General features: G+C 36.3%; 1 protein-coding gene across 5 annotated transcripts in view; it reads right to left on the bottom strand.

The window, feature by feature from the left end:
- Nucleotides 1–16921, bottom strand: part of LOC129731175 (probable serine/threonine-protein kinase MARK-A) — a 171625-nt gene extending 154704 nt beyond the window's left edge. For 2 of the 5 annotated variants that reach the window (XM_055691002.1, XM_055690986.1), the window contains exon 1: nucleotides 15425–16921. The gene's annotated coding sequence lies outside the window, so the exon portion shown is untranslated. The remainder of the gene's footprint in view (nucleotides 1–15424) is intronic. The other 3 variants (XM_055691016.1, XM_055691008.1, XM_055691023.1) reach the window with 3 other exon arrangements.
- Between the last annotated feature and the right edge of the window lie 2280 nt (nucleotides 16922–19201).

The following is a 19201-nucleotide window of genomic DNA, read 5'->3' as shown; positions in this document are numbered from 1 at the left end:
GCCGATATTTGGGAGAAAAAAAATATAAAAGTATAAGAATCCTTCGCTAACCACGATGACACAAAGTACCTTCCTTTCCGTCACAGTCATTAGAGATGCAGAGGTTAACTCGGACTCTAGCAAAAATGGTTGAAGCACTTCCTTCTTTCCTTCTCTAACCGACCGTAAGGGCGTAGCCGCTATAACGGTTCGAACAAAAAAGAAAGCAAAAGCTGCTGAATTATTGTTGTACTTTGACGATGGTAAACATTGGTGGGTATTGCATGGTAATATAAGAAGTTCATTGTGCAGCTTCACTAGTTCAGATCTATCATGGAAAAGAACTAGAACATGTTTTCAAAATGAGCTCAAGCTCAACTTAAATCTAGTCAAAAATATTTGAATGCAGCATTTTGGGTAAAAAATGCATGTTTCTGAGATACTTTTTGAACAATTTATGTCTGATTGCATTCCTAAGCATTTTTTATGACTATTTTTGTGAAGACTGCTCTTAGCGATAGAAGTATTATCAAAATCTTCTAGTAACCATTTTAACATTGTTTTCCAGCCTAGTCACCAGTGTCAGAGGATTTGCATTAAAACTTGCAATAAACACAAAGGATCCGGACGCGCACTTTTTGCCAAACGAGGTTACTCTATTCCACTCATTTTTAGCCTAAATATACCTTATAACTAACCCAAAGATGGGTGGTGGAGGGGAAACTCTCCACTTTTTTGGTACGAATTGGTCCCGTAACCATTCAAAACAATGCTAGAAATGTTCTCGCTCTGAGAGCTTAAACTTTCACTTAAGGTAGGGGTAAAGTAAAATCTCAGGGGTTAGGAACATTCTAAAAAACTAATTTTTTGCAGTATGTTACATTGAGACGAGAAGAAGCATCTTGCAAAAAATTAGTTTCATGTTCTTCAGGATATTTTAAAGTTCTACCATCTTAGTTTTCTTGTTGATTCAAGCAACTCTCTCGTTTTGGTTCAGAATCGAATATTAGAAGTCATTCTTACTAAACAAGTGATATTTTTCGTGCCATCAAACTCGCTTTATTTGTCTTGTGTGACCAACTTGCTGTTTATCTCTTACGCTTCAACTTAGATATCTATGCCTTAGGATTATAAATATTTTTTTAGAAAACAATATTAGGTACACTTATTTAAAAACATGTAGAACTGAATCCCGTGCTTTATAAGTCGCTTCCAAACCCTAAGTTGTTTTGGTGGTGGAAAAGATTTTTTTTTTAGCTACATTAGTAAACAAGTAAAGTGTAAAAAACTGAGACTAGCCTTTTCACCAGTACCAAAAATAAATGTGCATTCAATTTCATCGTGCACATCTGGATGATAAGACAATAAAATGTTTACGTAAAATTCAAAATAAACCAGGTTATTAAATTGCACCAAATTTTTCGCCTGAAAATGATGTAGCTATGAAGTGCACAACGATATTAAGCGTAAAAACCTGAAAAAAACTGCGTAAAGTAATTGAGACTTATGAACGACACTTTTAAACCCACTGGCTGTAACTCCCGCCCGAGCCGTCTGTTGATGTTCATCGAACTTTTTTAAATATTTACAAAAATGATCCCGTCCTGGCGTTGACCCGGCTCATATTATTATTACTGATGCAGTTCAATCTGCATTGGCTTTCGGGGCTGTGTTTCCCTTCCTTTCGGTGTTATTGTTGCATTTTACATTATACACACCGCGGCCGGACGAAAAATAAAACAATCCCGTTTTCATTTTGAATTTTAATTAAAATTTGTATTCGTTTGCTGTTTCTGTGTACTATAAACGCCGTAGCTCATTATTATTGAGCTTCACAGCTCCCCGATCCTCGCGAGCTTCCTGCGTGAACTACAAAACAAAACAACAGCAACAACAGAAAAGCACAGAGAACGGAGGTTAAATGAACGGGAGATAATAATAATAATGATTTTAAATATGTCCACGGCTTAAAACGAGTGTATATTGGGGAAAGTGCAAAAAATATGCTAATTTATTTTTTCCACCAGGCTTTCTTTTTTTTTAATTCGTTTTTTTTTTGCACAAAAGCTGACCACCGACCATCAACGCGCAATGGGACGTGGCAAAAATCGATTCAGTGCCGTCTGTGTTAACTTAAAGTGTGGCAACGTTACTCTGTGATGTGGGTGATTTTCCGGTTCGAAAATATAATAGTATAAACTGAAACACAGGTAATCCGGAGGTACACCAAAGACAATCCTGGCGGGAGTTTAGCTGCCTTGTTGGGGTGATGGTTTTATTTTATGAGGCTGTGGAAGTAACAGTACAATGTGTATAGGGTAAGGTACCTGTTTGGATAGAAACTCTGAGATGTTGCAGAGCTTCTTTTTGATTGAATTATATGAAATTTGTATATATCGCTGTACAATGATTTTTGTGAACACCACTCTCACCATCGTCTAATTAATTAAGGACTTCGAAAGTTCACTGTTAATAAAAACTGCGGACAAAATTCAGAATAAAATTCATTTTTAAAGTTTGTTTAATATTCGAACAACTTTTTTAATATTACCTTATTTGAAAAAATTTCATTCTATTTCAATATTACACAGCATGCTAACCTAATTAATCAAATGAATTCAACGATCACTTTCCAGAACTCAAAAATAAATTATGATATAATGGTAAGCTTTGTTTTGTACGTACGAAAATATTTTTCTTGCTTTTTTTTTCATGAGCCGAATTAATGTAAATAACCAGTTCTACCTATCTGGAAGATAGATATTGATGATTGACAATGTGAACCGCTTCTAAAACGACTTAATATGGAAGTTGCAGCCGAAGCTAACGCAAGCGTAATAGCATATTTTGCTCAGTTTTCAGAAGTGTAAAGAGTTGTTTTGGTTTGAATTTCCATTCTCCTTCAAAGTAGTAGTCTAAATCCATTATAACTATTTTCGTGATACTTTCCTGATGTTGAATTTCTTGAATTTCACAAAGAAAAGTTACAAAAAGCTAAACCAGTCTAGTATTATTCACCAATAGAAGCTGAAATCGAATGAAACAAACTTGTATGTAATTTTCCTGAACCAGGTCATCAAATGAATCCGTTCTGAAAATGCTGAAACCTGATATAAAAATTCGCTTGTTTTTGAAAAGTGCACACTTTGTTCTTTTGATGAAATTATATCTCAAAGGTTTTATTTCTTCTCTGTCGTTTGTTTGAACGATTTGTTGAAAATTGATTTCTCGACTATAATATACATTGATGAAAAAATTTCTAATATTTTTCTTGAATTTAGTGAAAGAACAATTTTTTTTACATTCTATAACTTCACATATTGTTTATGATAATTAATAATTTCGTCTTGAAACAAATATTTTTTATGCACTTTGAGGTTAAAAAATCTTGATTACCACAAACCGAATTGTAGTCGCTTGGACATTTTTTAACGAAAATTCATTCATCACCAGTACATATCTTGAAATTTTTTAAAAGAAGTTTTTTTCCAATCTACTATGATGTTTTAAAGCTTCTTTATGACATGGTTTAAATAATAAAACATCGAACAGCGTTTTTTTTTGGCAGATAAAGTTTATAACTGGCAAAAAGAAAAAAATAGCAGTAAAATTCTGACGTAGAACTACGTCTTCATGAAAGGCCTATAGGGTGTAAAATGAAAATTCGAAATCGAAACAGGGGACGAAATCATGTCCAATTTTAAATACTTATTACTCGGTTCTGAACAGATTTACTTCGTTGTTGCGGCAATCGACAGGAAAAACAGATATGCATTCGCCTAAATACAGAAAATTGTAATTTGATAATGCGACTAGGAGAACTGTTCCATTATTCATCTCATTAAGCCGATATTCACGAAGAATGCACGGATTAAATACCAAATTTTCACGAAATCAATGAACAAATAAACAAAAACCGCTCACGTGCTCTTATGGAGTCGCCCAGCATTGTATATTTAGTAAACTTAGCTAGATTTATCCTGAATTTTGTAAAAAAAAAAAACATTTTTCACAACGCTTCCATATCCATCTCAAAACTTGAATTACTGCTCAATTATTCATCTCACGATGCCCCAATATTCATCACACTGTTAATCACGAATGGATCACATTATCATGAATGAACGTAGCCGCAGACCGTTGTAGTAGATAACCTAGATATCCGCTGTAGTTGTTCACGTCCGAAATTGGTAACCTAGGTAACCACTGCAGTGCTGTCGATTTACGTCAATTATGTAGGAATTATTTAACATTTTCATTATGATTTTTTCGTATTAAATTGAAACTAAATGAAAGAATAAAACTAGTAAACCATTCTTGTGAATTTTTGTGCTCCTAGAACAAATGACTTTTTCAGAGACTTAAATGAGTTTTCTCGTAAACATAACGTTGAAGCGATGAACTCGGCGAGCAATTACTATGCGTCACTCTGACGCACTTTGACGCACTTTGACGCACTTCTGCATACTCTAGAGGCTCCAAAATTCATAGGAATGGTTAAAAAATTAAATTCTTTCTAGGAGAACTATTTAGAGCTTTAGAGTCGCATATTTTTTTCTCTCTTGCTGAGATTGAGCCTTTTTCTCTATCGATTGTGTACTAGCTTTAGAGCTTGCACTGTTGTTAGAACTGTTGAAATTGGTCAAACAGATTAAAGTGGTTATGGTTTGGCACACAACCTTGCGTATTTCAGTATTTCTTTTCTAATGATTTCACACGGTTCAAATGGTCATGATGCTAATCTTCCTAATTGATTTTTTGCAAGTTATCTTAAATTCAAAATTACAAAATAAACCCTAACGTTTATAATAATACACAAAAAGAGTAAAATTTTAACTTAAAATTTATTTTTGGTTAAAGCTTGACATGATTCGAAGACTTTCGATTCGAAGACGAACAAATTTTTGCATAAAAGGTAAGCCTCAAAGATTTTCTGCAAATTCAACATTTAAAAGAATAATCGAACTCCAATGATGCGACAGTAACCACTTGCGTACCTGATCCCTCTAGTACCGAAAAAATGAAATTTTTTTTACCTGCCATTCCGCAAGATTTGAACCGAATTTGATCGAATTTTTTCCAAAAGATTACAAATTTATCATAGTTTTTGGGACAGTAGGGGAAATTTCGAAATTTTCCGTTGTTCCGGATTTTTTGAGGGGAATCGTGTTGTAAGTACCCTTTCAGAGACACAGGCTAGATTGAAAACGGTAGCAAAACCTTGCTTGCGACATATCAAACTTTAGGTTTTTGCAAAACAACACTGTTGGCGATTGGTATTTGGCCACTTGGACGTGTTTTGGCCATTACTGGCCGAGCTTCGGGAATCGATTCCGGAAATGATTCCGAAACTTAGCTTGCAGCATATCAAAGAACTCGAACAGTAACGGCCATTAGTCGTCCAAGTGGCCAAATACCGATAGCCAATTTTTATTTTTTTGGTACGTAAGATACGTAAGTGTTAATTAAATAACACTGATCAACACAGAATTTGCTCTAGAGCTCGAACTGAAAAAAAATGAAAGAATATAGCTTTTTCACCAGTTTTGGTGCCTCTAGCCATTTCAGTTACGCGACAAAAGCTCCCACCCACTTCAGGCAAACGTTAACCGTGCGCCTCCTTTCACTGTAAAATCGGTGGAGACGCTAAGTTATTTCTTCGACAGCCTTCTCGGGAACGAGCTTAAGGGTAAATTTGGATCTAGAGCTCGAAAGTAATATTCCAAAGAAAAATTTTATGCTTAATTCGAACATAAAAATTGAAAACGAACACCAAAAAAATGAAACTCCGGATAATCGAGTCCGACCTGTTTAAAAATAACCGACTTATCATATGTAACAACTTTGCAGGAGAAAATTTGTCTCTAGAATATTACCTTCGAGCTCTAGATCAAAGTTCTCCCCCTAAGCTCATTCCCTGGAACCATGTACTTGGTGTCTCCATCGGTTCAACAGTGAAAGGAGGCACACGATTAATGTTCGCGTTGTAGTGAGTGGAAGCTTTTGTCACGTAACTGAAATAGCTAGGGGCACCAAAAACCGCAGGAATGAGTAAACAGCTATAATCTTCCTTTTTTTCCACTTTGAGCAATAGGGCAGCATTTTTTCGTTTTTGTCGACCAAGGTGATTTATGATATTTACACGTTGTGCCTTGAAATAACAGTTGTTGATGCACTTAAAATTAGAAAAGATGAACACATGCTTTCTGCAAACTTCGGTTTCGGACGAACAATCAACTGATTGGGACGTTAAAAATTCGTGGTTCACACGGTCTGCAGTCAAAACAAAACAGTAGCGTAGAACCGAATGCGAATGAAGAAAGGTTTCGGTACGCTACCCTACCAGGATCGCGATACCTACACCCTGCTGATGGGGCTGCCATCTCAGGTGTAGCTGGCGAGATACAACAGTCCATAATTCAGCCCCACGCTCCGGGTCAGACGCTGTTGTACGCCGCCCTCAATATGAGGACACAGCCGCGTACCAGCTAAGGTCTCGTAATTTGCAAACTCGCACAAAACTAGCGCTGTTTAGGACGCTGATACTCCTGGTGGCCCTTTACGGACATGAAGCATGGACGCTGAAGGAAGCTGATCGACGAGTGCTCGGAGTTTTTGAGCGTAAAGTTCTGCGATCGATACTTGGCGGTAGATTAGAAGATGGAGTGTGTCACAGATGCATGAAGCACAAGTTGTACCAGGTATGCAAACATGCTGATATAGTGAAGGTAATCAACGGGGCAGGCTTCAGTGGGCTAAACATGTAGCCAGAATGCCTGACAAGAGAGCCGCCAAAACTATTTTCAGTAGAGAACCAGGAAGAGGCCGTCGACTCCGTGGTAGGCCTCGCACGCGGTGGAAGTAGATGCACGATCTGCTGGTGAACTGGAGAACGGCTGCCCAAGACAGAAGAAGCTGAACAACTCCAATTCGTTCGGCCCTAGACCGGTGAACAAAGTAAAGTAAAGTATTGTGCGGTGGTGGACAGCCCATGGTGGTGGTAATTATAGTGCAAATTTCCATTTAAAGTAAGACAAACGACCTCCATTTCCAAGTTTTTACAAATAAGTAAATATATTGTCATTAATTCTATGACAAACGGTGAAAACTAACTGTTAGTGAATGCGTTACTGTGTTACGTGTTATGGAACAACATTTTACTATCCGTAAAAAGGTAATAAACTTTTACGTTCAAGGTGTCCATTTTACCCCTGAAAAACTGCTTTTAATAAAATTCAAGAAAAGATCGAAAAATACTACAGACATATTCTCTGCGAAGCTACACCAACAAACCAATTTTCGAAATGCATATTTCAACAACGAAATATTTTTCCTAGATTCTATAGTGTTTGAAGCTTCCAAAAATGTAAATGTCAAATTTATAGTGTTTAAGAAACTGTAGAAAACTAATTGCAAAGTTCAAGTAAAATTAATAAAAAACAAGCGTTTTTGGTTACATATTTTTAAATGGTTACAAATGATCAGGAGTATGTATTTATAATACATTTTTTATGTTATATGACTGTGAAATAAGTGCTTTATTCGATGCCTAAAGGGTTTTGAAGTGAAATTTCAAACATGTTGATCCAGGCCAATATGAAAACAGGAGTAATTAAGCGTTGTAACGCACGGAAAAAGTACAGTTTTTACTTCATGGGAACTCCTTACATTTAATCAAAGTAATATTTTGTTTTCTCTTTATAATCAAAAATACCTTTAATTTGATACTAAAAGATCGCAGCTAGGTTGAATACAACTTGAGTTACAACCGGGTTTAGTTTGCGTTGTAACGTCCCGAAATTTTTTTTCTCCCCTTTATATAATATTCGTCTATGTTTAAAAACTTATTTGATGCGTCTAAATTAGCTCACGTTACATCTGTCATATAACATGAGAATGAATTTTGTAGAATGGATTAATGTTTTCAATTATTAAACTGTGGGTCATCCATGAGAAACGTTATATTCTAACAAATTCTACTATTATTCTATTATATTATATTACAATGCATTGCGTGAGGGGGGATTGAAAATTGTCAACTTCCGCGTTACGTAACATGCGAATGTTCCCTAAGAGAAAAACTTTTGACGCAAGATGACCGTATTAATGAAATGAATACTTCGTCCGCATCGCTCAAGCCAATCTTCCGAATGTGATGGTTATCGCAATTACGGGACCTGACATCACCACATTTAACGATGAGAAGAACATTTTTGAACGACCAACACCATATCGTGGAATAAGCCAGCCTGTTTATTTTTGGGGCAGGTCTAGATGAAAAAATCTTCAGCGGCAAAAATGCACTCGAATTTTGCTGAATAAGTAGTGTGAGTTTTAAAAAATCAAGGACATATTACGGGAGCGAAAAAAGCTAAAAAACGGCATTTTTGTGTTATTATTATAGTTTTTGAAAGGTTTTTTGTATTTATTGGAATTAAGGACACTTTTGTAAACTTGTTTTTAATATAAATGCTGAATAAACTGCTAACGTACTCAGACATTGTAAAGAAACTACAATAAAAATAAATTTTATATGTTTTACACATAATGTCATGAAGGACACTTTTGAGAATATTTATGATACATATGTCACTTATAAAAAGAATTGATTTGATCATAACTCACATTCCTTCACTGAAAATCTCCAAGTTTAAGTTTGGTTCTGCATTCTCAAACATTAAACGACTTAGTAATATTGTTACGTAGTTTATGGATAACCCCACAAACCAAGTGCATAAAGTAGAAGTAGAAATATATAAAATCAGATATTGATTTATTTCTTATGAAAATGTCTAAGAAATATGTGATAAATAATGGATATCGACTGATTCATATTTTCGTGACGTTACAACGGAGTGAAAATACCCCTTGCTGAAAAATGAGCGTTGTAACGTCACGAAATATAAAAGCTTCTCAAATATAGATGTTACCAGTTACAGGCACTCTAAATATGGCAAAATGTTCGATTATTATTTGTTATCAAACCGTGGAAGAAGAAATAGTTATAAAATTCCAAACAGAGCAGGGTTTTTAATTTTTGTAAGAAAAGTCCCGTAAATCCTGGCCTAAAAAGCCAGTCGTCGTAGGCTCGAGTCTCGTCTCGGGAGAGACTGTTAGTGTCAGTAGGATAATAGCGCTAGCCCCGCAATTGTCCTGTACACTAAATAGTCGGCTGCAAAGTCTGTGTATAAATAAACAGAAGGTCAAGTTCCGAAATGGAATGTAGCACAAGGTAAAAAAAAAAGAAAAGTACCGACACCTCAATTTCTCGCGCGTGGTAACGTCACGCTACATTTTCACTCCCCAAGGTAATATAAACAAAGTAAACAAATATCTTATACATCATTCTTACAGGAAATTTTGTCTACTTTCCGAATCTGTAATAATATCAAAGGGTTTCATGAAAAAATACAAGCTAGAAATAAAATGATGCCAACAGAATAGTCAAAACGTTGTAACGTCACGGTAGAATGTGTCTACATTTTAGTACTTTTGTTTGTTTTTTGTATGAACCAGTTCAGTTCAGTTAATGTGCGGGTGTTTTAGCGTTTAATTATGGAGAAAATTGAGAAATGGCTTTTCCCTATTTGTATATTAATGGTTTTGAACGGTTTGAACGGTTATGGCGAATGTGAATTGCATTTTAATGTCCTTTTTTCAAATTTTTCAACACATTGCATAAAAATTCATTTTCAGGTAAAACTTGACAATAATCGAAAACATATGGTAGTGTCTTTTAATTTAAAAAAATATTTCTGGCTTCTGAAGGGTTTGCTTGATAGGTATAGTATCTTTGGCGGAACTGAAGATAATAATTTGTCTTACAAAAAAAGGCTGCAGAAGAATTATTTCTTTTTGTTCTTTCGACGAACTATTTTTTTCTCCAAGTCAGGTAAATATAAACTACAGTGTGTAGTTTGCAAAGGACAATAAATTCAGATCCTTAAAGAGTGAGTGTTGTAGGGGCCATCCACATACCAAGTGGACAGCTTTGGGGGGAGGGGGAAGGTATGTTGAATGTCCACGGTCCATACAAAATTTTTAGAATTCATATGGGCACTTGTCCACGAAGAGGGAGGGGGGGGGGGTGTCAAAATCCGTAAAAATCTATCCACGTGGTATGTGCATGGCCCCTTGGGATATTTAATTTATAATTATATTTCTGTGTTTTCTCTTGGAAAAAAAGGTGGTGCATGGTGTATATTTTTGACATGGGACTGCGTCAGATTTCAAACGATAATAACAGCATAAGCACATGATGAATAACAATAACGTTGGAAAGATAAAATGTTGAACAATTTTGTAGTACACTAGTTATCAAAGTGTCAAGGACAAACTCACGCAAACCCAATCACATGCTAGCATTCCTAGTACAGACGTCATGAATAGACACCAACCACTCCGTGGTATTCTCTGTATCAATATCGAAACAAAATTGACAGAATCTCCCCGTCCCAATAGGTCAATTTATGTTTGCTTCCATGAACCTAGACTAGTTTGATGTCTCGAAGGTAAAAGTTTTTAGAAAAGTTTGAAACAACCCCAGTCCTTGAACAATTTCTAAACCTGCTGTTCGAGTATAATAGAAACTGATGTCTTGAAAGAAAACATGCTGGTAAAAGCAACAGTACCGTAGAGTATGCGTGGAGCAGAGCGCCGCTAGTTTCTCGTTTTCTATCATTGCAGCGGGCGTGCAATCAAAACTGTAATAATGCTACTGATGGTGATTGAAAGTTTATCTCATGAATATGATTACCATAAAAATCATAAATAACTCAACAAAAATTGAACATTTTTGCAACGGTTATATTTTTTTTTTTATTTTTTATCTTAGATAATCACTAAATAATCGTGACCGACATAATATCGAATTTCCTAAAAATACTAATTTATAGATGAGTAGGGGACGGTGAGTGCTTGTGATTTTTTGGTCCATTTACTAAAATCAGAATCTCTTATTTACATTTCAACATTGTTAGATGTTTTAAATTTTTCAGTTAACAAATAAAGTAATATACCTATGTTAACTGTATTCATAGTACAGTAAATGTAATTGTTGGAAAATTAAACAAAATTGAATCTTTTTAAACATTAACTTCGTTGTAATTGTTGAATGTTGTTTGCACACAAAAAACACTACAGGCACAACAGCACCAAGTGTAAATGAAGTTCTTTCGAGTGTAATCAAATATATTTCCGAAAAAAGGAAGGGAAAGCTGAGAATTCAAATACGTAACTCACTGAACAAACTAATTTATTGTGTCTGCAATTACAGTAATTCCAGTGTTTGGTCCCACGTCACCATTTCATACAACCCTAGGGCTATATACCTTGTAGTATTTTTTAAAAAGGACAAAATTACTGTCTACAATTTTGCTGGAAAGGCTATACCAATCAAATAGGATAAAAGCACCGGTTTTAGCCATACATAGTATGTTATTGATGAAAGGTATTTGGCCTGCTTCCTTCGAAAAATATGTAATTGAATCAGTTCAACGTGGAAATCGGATGAACTCGCCTTTACATTTTACTAACATTTAGTTTAAATAGTAAAATTATGTTATTTTGTTTATATATTTTTCAACCAAAAAACTTCTCTAGGCTCTTATTTTGTCCATAGCATTTCTTAATTGGCCACTCGGGGCTCCTATTTTGGCCAATTCGCGAAAAAGTTGAATTCACACGAATTTATTTTATAATTTGACTTCACCATGTAGATATATTTTATCAGCAGAAAATCCTCGTTATTTTACTGACTAAAAGGCCAGCAATTTTTCAATCTAACTGAATAGTAATGCTGTCATACCTCGATATAAGGCAACTTTATTTTTATTTTCGTTACGTTATATCGAGTTACGTTATATCGAAGCAAAAAAAAAAATTTTTTTTAATTCATGCAAAAATGTAAATGGTTACTCAAATATGCCCGGAAACCCATTTTCCATCACCTATCAGTATTTTTAAACCTTTCTTATGCCCAGTTAGAAATATTTTCAAAAGCAAGAAAAAAATTTTTTTTCAAATGATACACAGGTTACCCAAAGATGCGTGAAAACCTATTTCTCATCACCTATCAGTAATTTTAAACCATTCTTATGTCCATTTAGGACAATTTTCAACAAGCAAAAAATTTTTTTTTAAATTGATGCAAGACTGTTGACGGTTACTCAAAGATGCGCGAAAACCTATTTCCCATCACCTATCAGTATTTTTTAACCGTTCTTATGCCCGTTTAGGGAAAATTTCAATAAGCAAAAAAAAAATTTTTCTAATTGATGCTAAACAGTGAATTGTTACCGAAGGATGCGTGAAAACCTATTTTCCATAACCTATTAGTATTTTTAAACCTTTCTTATACCCATTTAGGACAATTTTCGCATAAGTTTTATTAATTTTAAAACTTACCACAAACATTTTTTGAAGCAATTTATACCCCGAAAACAGTTGCACTATCATTTATTTTCAATTTCAATACATTTTCAAAGTTACGTTATATCGAGGTAAAAGTTATGTTATATCGAGGTTGCCTTTTATCGAGGTTGCCTTATATCGAGGTATGAAATCACAGAAATAATTACAGACAAAAAACTGATTTTAAGGACGGGTGTTCCACAAAAAACTCTATTTTGTCATGTTTAACGTACAGATAAAACATCGCTGTATTCAGCAATTGCTTTTCTTTTGAAATTTTCTACAACTTTGCTGAAGAAAGTAATCCGATATATTAAAAATTAGAAAAAATATTTATTTTATCTAACTGTTAGGTGGATTGATCGAAAAACCAAAAACTCCAAAAGTAAGGCCTAGTTCTATGGAACAATTTCGCTGAAGACATTGAGTACATAAAATCAATTTTTCATAGTCAAATCTAGAACCATCACGATTTTTCAAATTTAGACCACTGTGCACTGTGGGATTTTCAAAAAAATCTTTTCACAAATTGTAATTTTCTTGAAATATAATACTTCGAATGTGTAGAAACTATTTTGGAAGTTGTTTTATAAAATTGTGGCTGAAAAACGTGCTTTACATTGAGTATTACGTCGTTTTTTATATCACTTTTTGTATTTTACGACCTTCAAAAGGGCAATACTCAAAAATGTACCGTACGATGATTTTGAAATTTTGACCAGACATTCTGGACGTCATAACGACTCGAATGGTGTATTCAGATTCTTTGGTGCATTTTTTTTATAATAACGGTCTGTGGGAGCACCGTGCGCATATATTTTTGCTACAGTAAGTTATGTATTTGTCGAATAACATCAGCAGTTTCAATAGGAAACTTCGAAATATGAGTAATTCAAGATACTTCTTCACAATTATCAATTTTATTCTGTCATGGCCAAAACCGGTGCTTCTACGCTAAACCGTTCTAGCTTTATTTTTTTTTCTGGAAAATTTAATTTCTTTTTCCGGTTTCTCTATCAATTATCCGATGTGAATGAAATTTCGCTAGCATTCGAACTGATTTTACACGCGTTAGGCGTGAAAAAATAATTTTCTTGCCTAAAATGTATATCGAAAAGGTATTATTTCATTGTCGTAATCAAATATTCTCAATTTTTTGTGGTTTTTGAAACTATTGTATTTTAATATTCATTAAGCCTGCAACCACAGAACAAATAAACATAAATGAAGTGATAGAAAAGTACACCAAAATAAAAAAAAATAGAAAAATTTAAGAGCAACATTTAATTTCTTTTGAATTTGATAAAATAATTGGTTCATGATCTAATTCTGCAAATATATGTGCAGTAATGTATGATAAAATTTTTACAATTCTTGCAGACTCAAAAAAACTGGTCTACATTGTATATAAAAATCACGGTAATATTATTTGCTCAGAAAAAAACGAATAGGTAATGATTATTTATATTTAAATAACATTTTATTATTTTAACTTAATATAATACATTCCAATAACTGAAAGTAATTTATAATATGATATTCTGTTGTGTTTACTCAAAATGACCTACTTTAACACCCATATCCCATCTATTGTTTTTATGACTATGACGTTGATGTTTTACTAATAATGCCACAAATTTCGACGCATTGCAAAATACAATCATTATTCTTTGGAAGCAAATGCCACATTAAACCTCTTTAAAACTAAAAATATATTACTTTTTATCTTTATTCTGATAAATTTACAACGTGTAGTATGGCTTCAAATATTTGATTATATTAGCTAATTGCTGACAAATCGCTCTCTGTGACACTTATAAATTATTAGGCCGTATCGAATGGATTTATTAATTAAAAAAAAACTCAGAGGATTCGAGTGCTTCTCAATTTTGGCCAACACAGTTTTCTTAGGATAAATCGACCACGGATTCGAGTGCTTCTCAATTTTGGCCAACACAGTTTTCTTAGGATAAATCGACCACGAATGCATTGTTTTTCTGTAACAACAAACATAATTCTTGACTTGGTGGCTATATTCAATTAAAGGCCAGAAAAAAGACCACGTAGTCTTTTACGTTAACTTCCACAAGTTGTTCTATAAGTAAAATTTATCTTCATCGCTAAATTTCATATTTTCAGAGCAACTAGAAACCAATATGGCGGAAGGAGGTGCCTTGCCTTGCGGTGCTTTTTGCTAACAATCCATGGAAGGTTACGTCGAAAAAAGTCAATCCAAATTTTCAATCGACAAGCAAGTTTCACTCAATTTTATCTTTCCCTGTATTTCTGTAAACGAATATTTCTAAGCACTTCAGTTTCTGATGAAACCGACAAACAAACGTATGATTCGTATTTTTCAAACACAAAGGAAGATTTCATTATGACTTAAGTTTCATTTACTGAAAATTAGTGATCAATGCAAACTTGCGTTTTATCTCCACGAAGTATTTTTTGTGAACACATTCAAGAACACAAAGTTTTAACAAACCAATAGTCAATTTCGTCTTGACGAACTAATAACCCTGTGCAAACTTCCCATTGTTACAAATAGCGAGTATGAAAGCGTATGAGATTCTAAATGGACTTTTAATGGACTCATTACCCTACCCAAACAAACAACAACGGCACTTCAAACGATACAATTATCTGTCTTCATCGTTCACATTTAGGTTACACTCATAACAAACCCAAACCACTTTGCATGCTTCCCCAACCCCAATCCCCAACCATAAGAATGGTCTTCTAAATCCCTGTGAATCCATCCGGCCATTCTGGTTGACCATTGGAAAAATCCAACCCGTCCTCTCACCTACACACACGACACATACACACACCCTCCACCACCAAAAACAAAAATGCTACCCAAAACCCACAAACTGAATTGGCCAAAGGTCGCCCACCGTTTCGTGGCTGAATGTGCACTCGCGTATGCTCAGATGTGGCCCTGTTATACCCGGCCCACGGTAGGTGCGTGGTTAAAACAGATTTAAACGGACTCCGCTACTCAATTAAATTTTTTGGCAATTGCACTCACTTGCTCACTTGCTGGTTGTTGTTGATAACGCCCTTGAGACCTGCCGACGGTTGTCCCCGCAGTAGCGTGATACGGTTTTTTTTTTCTCGTTTTCGTCTCCTGATGGTACACCACCCACAAATTATTCTATTCAATCTCTCGTACGTCACAAACCGCCAGCTCTGGGCGAATAAATTTTTTCACCACTTGCAACTCTTCTTACCACTACCAACGGTACGATACTACACGCGTAAACACTTTTCTGGGTTCCCGTGTACGGGCAGCAGCGCGCTGTTGATCAACACCGTACAACACACATTCGACTGCGGTTTTCGGTTTATCTCGACGAGTCCTGACGAAGAGATGGATTGGATTGCCGCTGCTACCGACTGATGTCACTCCGCACGCCGAGTTGTTTGGGTGTGAAATATTTCTGGGGGTGTGGTGTGTGACCTCTGTGTCGAGGTTTCCGTGGCCGTGTTCGTGTACAGCAACAATATCAACATCAACTTTTTTTTCCCACTCGGATACTGCCGATGACTCGTCACTTAACACACAATTGTGTCACCCCTCAGATCACGCATACCACCACTCTGCGGTATCCGTATCAAATCACAAATAAATATATTTTCACGAGTTGTTTTTTTTTGTTTCACCATTCAGCGCTTCACATTTTCGTCAGGATACGAGTTTTTTTTTGCTGCTCTGGCGTCACTCGCTCACAGCTTTTGGCGGTGAAAAATCCCACCACCTATCGCGTAATCGCGTGTTGGCGCGTTGGTTTTTTATAGTCTTGTTCGCACCCGGCTATTTTTCCATCGCCATCAACATCACACGGATTCACACTGTTTACGCGTGGCTCCCTCCCGGTGAAGGCTGAAAATCGAATTGCACGAACGGCGATAAAAAAGTGAAAAAACCAAACCGAAATTTGGTGAGCAAAAAAAAAGCCTCAACCACCACCGACCGCGTGCTCCAGTAGGGGCCTGGAACAACACTAAGGGCGTCACTTTTTTTCTGCCTGCCCCGATTGTACACAGTCACAGTCACGATCCGCTGGGGAATGAGGGTTGGCCAAAACCGAGACCAACAACGAGCGAGAAAAAAAAACAACCACTTTACTCTATTAAGGACTCTATAATGGACGCGATTTTATTTCACTGGTCAATCCCACACTTCGGGAGGTGTTCAACGTTTTTATTGCCGAGTTGTACCGTGAAAATGTTGTTGTCAAAATTTTTCCACAAAATCGGTTTGATGGTTATTACGGGCTTCTGGTATTCTGGAATCGGTTCGGCCGGTGTTTGAATTTCGTTTGGTAGATAATTCGAAATGGGGAGCACTCGCTAACAGCTTCCAAAGTCAGCCGAGTACTGTTTTCAACTAAAATCGCTTTTATGGTTTTCCTTCTGGTCCCGGATTCTGGTACGGAGGGATTCCAGCCTGCCGCCATATACTCACACACGGATTGGCCCCCCCACAAAACCCCGACGTACGCGTTTTCCTCCGGTCGCTATAATTACAACAAGTTGAATTAGATGCAGCACACGAACATCTCTCGGCTGAGTGCGAGTACACCGAAGGGCGGGGGCCACTACCGACTAAGCACATTGGTTTCGATCTCACCACCCAACCAAACAGGCCAACAACAAGAGGCCCGCCGTCCCTCCGGAATCTCCTGGTCGACGAAACCGATGGATACACACACAGTATCCACTCGCACACTCAGCTGACTCTTTTCTCTCATATTCGGTTCCATGGCGTGTGCTGGGGTTATTTATACATAATCATGTATCCGATACCAATGCCGCAGCTGCCCAACAAATCCCTTGTTGCCCAGCCGCCCAGCTTGGTAGTCCTCTGCCACGGTCCGCGTTATGGTGTGCTGTTTATGCTCCCGATTTATCGCTCTCTATCTCTCTCTCTCTGGCTCTTTCTCACTCTTATGCACGGGTGGCGATGTCCGTACCAGAAACCTCTGCAGACTTTAGCCAATCTCGCACAACAATAAAACGACGAGCCAACATCCGTAGGGATACGCGTATGCATGCGGTATCCTCATCATCGGGGTTTAATCCTTCCACGGAGGATAGACTGACCGACAGCAGTGTTGGCGACCCGGTAGTGGCCACACTACTGGCACAATCAGGCAGAAAAAAAAAAGAGATGTGAAGATGAAACAATTCGCAGCTGAAGGCAATCAGTTTGTAGACCGGGTGAATTTGGTTGCACTGGTGGCCAGAGTTCTCTGATAGTATTTGAAAATTCGAATGTAGTTTTTAAAGAAATCAGCCCAGGAGCAAATGCCAAATGTATAAAAGATTTGCATAGCGTATCATGATTCTCAATTAATCTAGTCTCTTTCAGGCTGGTGGATATTAATCGAATTTTAAAAACTGATAAAATGCATATTAACCCTTTGCATAGAATGCAAAATTAGTGCGTTTTACCCTTTTTCTTCTCAAATCTTCTCTGCTTTAAAAACTGTAAGTGGTGTGTTTTATTCAGGGGAGTAAATGTAGGTGTGAAGATAACGCGAGAAGCTATGGCTGCAAATATGTTATTATAGTGTTTGTGAAGACAATATTTAGCTAACCAATAAGAATTAAGCGTCCGTACTGTTGGAACCAATATTTGTTCTCATACAACCATTGACTTTAGTTGTCATCACGTTTTTCTTCATTTTCGGTGAATAATATTTTTCAGAACTGCTTGAGCATAGGTGTTAAAACTCGACTTTCGTGAAATGAAAAATATATTCAATATTCTAGCACTTTTTAATTTTTATATAAAAATATATTGAAAATATAAATATATAATATATCAAAAATTGAATAAAAACTACTTTATAGAACTACTCGATTACAACAAATACATTTTTATCGCCATACAACACAGTTATCTTATTCAGTCTTCCGTCAATAGGTTCGGATGTATTTTCGATTCACCTTGCTCCGACGCTTTTGACGTAGAATTATGTTTTACCGAAAACCGAAAACGTCGAGAATGACACGAAATTGTTAGCTTTCACATGCTAAAACTCAGTCAGTTTCCAGCAATTTTGTACATTCTTGCAACAATCAATTTGACACGCTACGAATAAAATAGAAAGCATTTCTTTTCCTCTTGGTTACATTTTCCACTGCGACCGGTGATTTGATTCTTATTTACTCTCCAACAAACCTTACTTAACAAACCAACTAACAAAAATTATCTCCAGACGCTATTTTGAAGTTCAAGTTTGTATAGAGCAGTACTCCGGCACCGTCGTTAGATGATTGATACAAATTTGCCCCGGGCCCCCCACCGTCTAAATCCGGCCCTGATGACAGCAAAAAGAAGTGGACTAAGAACGGAGCCTTGAGGAACACCAGATGACCAATCGATACAGTTTGAAAACCAATCACCACGAAAACTGTCTGCTTTCGTTGAGGGAGGTACGATTCCATCAGGTTCACAGCGGTGGAGGAGAAGTTAAAATGCACTTGAAACTCATTCAATAATGTGCTATGTAGAAACGTATCAAATGCCTTCGAAATGTCGAGCAGTAGTAAATAGTATACCGGCACTTTTTTGTCGATCAAAGCTCCTAAATCATCGGAAACTCGAAGGACTGTGGTTTTGGTGCTCTGTCCCCTACGGAAACCAGCTTGACAATCGGTTGACAATGGAGCTTCAGAGTCTCTTCAGAGCCGCCATATTATCTCCAGATTGTTATTATATAGGTGTAAGCTTTTATTTGTCTTAGGCAGCCGTTCTCCTGACACCTCCTACACCAGCAGATCGTGCATCTTCTTC

Source organism: Wyeomyia smithii, chromosome 1 (genome assembly GCF_029784165.1).
Source record: "Wyeomyia smithii strain HCP4-BCI-WySm-NY-G18 chromosome 1, ASM2978416v1, whole genome shotgun sequence".
Taxonomy (NCBI): Eukaryota; Metazoa; Arthropoda; class Insecta; order Diptera; family Culicidae; genus Wyeomyia; species Wyeomyia smithii.
This window is presented reverse-complemented; position numbering and strand designations above follow the sequence as displayed.